Below are 4737 nucleotides of genomic sequence, written 5' to 3' on the forward strand. Positions count from 1 at the left end.
AAGGTTCAAAGTTGCTAATAGAAGAGAACATTTGTAGAGCAGAATTGTACTGTGGGTCCTTGTTGTTTTTTGAGTTTGGTGGTTTTCTTACAGATGTTTCATTACCTAATAAGGTAACATTATCAACGCAAGAGTTGGGTAATGAAACATCTGCAAGAAAACCACCAACTTCAAAGAACAACAAGAGCTACATCATTCAAAGTTAATCTATGACACTGATGAAAAGCAAGGTGCAACTAAGGCAATATGGGGTTGTTAATGTATTTTTGGACTTCCTCAGTCTGAACAAGCCAGATGCCTGGATTTCAGTTTCCAGAATTCTCACTAATACTTGTGTTGGCTGGGAAGTTTAGGAGCTGCAACCCACAATTTCATCCAAATCTATAATGCCCAGGTTGAGGAAGCCTGGTTTAGGAGGGATAGCAGTATAGAAAACAGCATGGGACACACAGGGATTTACTATTCCTCTATGATTAATGAGACACATTACAACCTACTACTTCCTTTGTCATTGTATTATTCTCTTATGAAAGCAGATGTTTATCACTATTAGAACGTCTTAGCAGCATGCTTGCTTGCTCTCCATGGAATTCCATAAACCATAAATCTGGTAGCACTCTCAGGATCTACCCAATGGTTATCTCAGTACTTATAAAAGGAATAACATTAGACCTATCATAATGAAATTGCAGTTCCAAGAGCACCTGACTGGGCACAATCCATTAGAATGCTAGTTTAGAACTTTTACAGGAGAAAATTTTATTTTATCAAAATAGTTGCCCATATCTCTATCAGCATCAGACTAGAGAAACTGAAAATTACAGAGCAGATGACAACCCAAAACAATGGATGACTACATTTTTTGCCAGCTAGTTTACAATATAAGGTCAAAAGTGTTATTGGATCCAATCTGGGTCAATTACCTGAAGCCAGAGGTTTTGTCCTCCGAGCTTTCGGACTCATGCTGGAGCCCATCTTCAGGGAACTTCTCTCTAGCAGAGTGTGTGCTGTTCTGTGAGTGGTATTTATAGTGCCTGTTGTAAGTGGCTTTTTAGATGTTGATTGGAGTGTGTTGATGGCTGGCTTTTAAGTCGTTAGCTATTGTTTGCTTGTGCTGCCTTGCCCTCACCTTCTAAGTACTTGATAGGCTAATGGTAAATCAGCACTCCTATTGACTGACAAGGGGCCTGTTTCCCAGGCTTAAATTACTTCCCTGGCTATTTTGTGCCTGCTCATCCAACAATCTTAGTAGCTAAATGTGTGTCCTAGTTCATTGCATTGTGAGGCTACCAATGAGTTTGGGTTTCCTTGCCTGACTGCTTGCTTGTGTTCTTGCAATCTGGTGGTTAGCTTCTTCCCCATCTGTCCTACATAGTCACAGGAGCAATCCATGAAGGGAATTCAATACATTACACTGGAAGTATCTCCCACCTCCAAGCAGTCTTTACATTGCATAATTTGTCCTTGTATGGTAGCCTCTGGGTCGTGTGCAATGCCTACTTACAGATCTTGGAAGCTGCATTTTACAGCATCCAAAATGTTTTTGATGTATGATGTATGATGTTTCTATGATGTATGATGTTTGATGTATGATGCGACATTATCCTGGGATGCATATATTCGCCTTCATTCATAAAAGCATTATTTCCCAAGAAAAGGCTTTTTGTGAATTAGACCAGAGGTCCCCAACCTTTTGGGCACCAGGGACTGGTTCCATGGAGAGAGGTTTTTCCGTGGTCTGGAGGGGGCATGATTTCATGTACTTTCTTTAAAAGTCTCTTCCTTTTCACTAATATTTTCTGAGACATTTCTCTGGGAGGTTAGGTTCTCTCCTAAGAATATGATGGATTGGAAAGTCATGATATGCTGGGGGAAGAAATGGACATGAGATTTTGTAAACTACCTAGATTTGCCTTTGGTGAAATGGGTGGCATATTAGTTGAATGAATGAATGAATGAATGAATGAATGAATGAATAAATAAATAAATAAATAAAGCCATTTACTAGCTGGTGAAGCTGGCAGCATCTCCTTTCAAAGTGGCTGCTGCCAAGATGTTCTTCTGAATCCTTTCTACCTCCCCAAGCTAATCCTCTCTCCAAATTAGTTGTGGGGAGTAGATTCCCAGCTGGGTAAATGGATGCAGACAGAAAAGTCAAGGGCTCTTTCCCTGTTGCTTCTTGCTTACTGACAACTAATATAGTGTATCGTAAACAGCCATCTGTTGGTTCAAAACTTCTCCCCACTCCTCAAACTATTTCCCCCCCTATCTCCTCTCCCATTACCTGAACTGTTAAACCAGGGGTGTCAAACTGCCAGCCTGCAGGCCAGATGCATCCTAGCGAAACCGTGCCCACCCCATTGCCGGCAATGGCAAAAAGTCATGATACATCGTGACACATCACATGACGTTGCAAGTTTGACACCCCTGTTTTAAACAGTAACTCTAGACTCTAGGATATTTTAAAACAAGGGAAAGCTTGTCCAATTTCACTTCTCAGATTATTTGCAATTGACTGGATTGCAATATATTTATTCAAACAGAAATGGGGGAAAGTCATGGTAGCTCTTTATTTAGATTTATTTAGATAGATGTATGCTATGAGATAAGATGTAATTTTAGCATAACAGAAAAATCACTGAGGTCTTTTTCAAGTGGAAGGAAATCAAAGCACCTTTATGTCCTTACCTAGTGAAAAGTATAGAGCAATTCTATAATTTTCCCTTGGATTTAAATCTCATTTATTCAACAGAGCCTGATTGCTAATAAAGGTTTTTTAGCATTGTTAGTCGTCACAATCTGATCAATCTGTGAATTTTTGTTAAATATTTTTCAAAATCAACAGAATGGTTACCTACCAAATTAATAGAGCGCATGTTGTACCTGCCTACTATTTATATATAAAGAGATGATAACTCCAATACAGTATTACTGAATCACTTTTTAAAGAACTCAGCACTAAAAACTCTTTTTCTTCAAAGTGCTTAAATTTCAAATTTTCCTCATTCTAACAGTGAAGACAAACATTTTGAACACATTTTAAGTTGCCAAATTAGTGCCTGCTAAGCAATTGGAAACTAATTGCAGATCTTTCAGTGATAGACACCATATGATCCTTGTTCTTTCCACTGATTACCAAACTAACCACTGCATTTCTACCAGTTACAATTTCTGGAGACTTTTCAAGGATAATCACATGTCCCATGCAAAGCATGTTAAAGCAGGCAGCAAACAAATTATGTTAAACAAAGCATATAAAAATTACTGGCTCAGGAAGGATAGCAGCTGCACTGTGAATCCAGCAATAGTTGATAATTAAAGAACAATCCTAGGCAATGCATTTGTTCTTTCAGAGGTAGCACAATATCACCCAAATTAGGTTTCACTTAAATCATTGAGATGAGTTTTATCTTTTCCAGCACTGCCTATATCTTACTTGAATTAGATTTTACTTTACTTTCCTTCATCCAGCCTGCTATTGAAGTTAAGCAATATTCAAGGGTGTTGATTTATTTTTAATTAGATGGTGGAAACTAAGCATCACAACAAACTTATGGCACCTCATTCCAAAGCTCTGAATGACTTCCTTAGCAGTGTAATGGAAGTATTAAAGACAATAGCAAACAAGACAGAAAAATATGTGGTAAACCACAGAAAAACCTAGTTATTTATTAGTCTCCCAGGAGCAGTGTCTTCTGGATAAAGGAGCAGTGTCTTCTGAACACAGCCTGACAGGAAAAATCAAAACTCACTGCAAAGCACTTTCCCACCAGATTTCACAGATATTTTCCTTAGTTTGTATTAAAAGACAGCAAGTGATAAAGAAAAAAAATTCCAAAAGAATCCATACATTTGAACAAATGGTGGCCAAAATGATCTCCCTATTTGCTACCTTAATCCTGGAATCTAAGTCAAGATGAATCTGAACAACAAGGATACTTGTTCAGAATGAACCTTCACCTGATGTTAGTAAGTTGGTTAAGTTCTTCAAAAGTTTATTTCACAGACATTTTAACCTCTATACCTATAGTAGAATGTTGGGTCATAAGCCAGTCTGCCTGAAATACTACTAAAGAAACAATTACTTGATCAAGAATTCTTTATAGATGGCAACCTGCTTTATGCGCATTTTAACATTGCTCATTTCCACTATGATCTCTTATTTCACTTTTAAACTGATACATTAGTTGATTTAAGAAATATAAGACTTAAGTAAAAGTGCTTCAAAATGTGCTATGTTGCCATAAGTCTAATAATATTTTTTAAAAAACCCAACACACTTTCATTGAATCCTGCTGAGCTAAGGTGGTCATCACATTAGTCTCAAGGGTTTCTTTTCATTATGCTTTCTGAAGTTTGTTCTGATTTCAAACAACTATGAGAAATAGCATATGAATGTTCAAATATTCAAAATATTTAAACATAAATATCTCAATATAAATGTTGTCAAATATCCCATTACAGAGTAGTACTTCATGAACATGTACAAATTCAGTTCAGTTCAAAAATATACTGTAGCAGGAATCAGTGATATAAAATACTTTTGATTTTTCAAATTTCTCTTAAATTTTATATGTGTGAGTCCTAATTTTCTGATGCCTCTTCTGTCACTAGAAATGGAAATGAGGACATTGAATTGGTGGTCTTGGACAGGTGATGTGGGTGTCTGATGAGAAGAGATCATGATTTTGTCATTGGCACTTCCGGATTATGTTATGGGTTTTTATTTTTAAGGAA

Source organism: Protobothrops mucrosquamatus, unplaced genomic scaffold, assembly GCF_001527695.2.
Source record: "Protobothrops mucrosquamatus isolate PMUCROS unplaced genomic scaffold, P.Mucros_1.0 scaffold207, whole genome shotgun sequence".
Lineage (NCBI taxonomy): Eukaryota > Metazoa > Chordata > Lepidosauria > Squamata > Viperidae > Protobothrops > Protobothrops mucrosquamatus.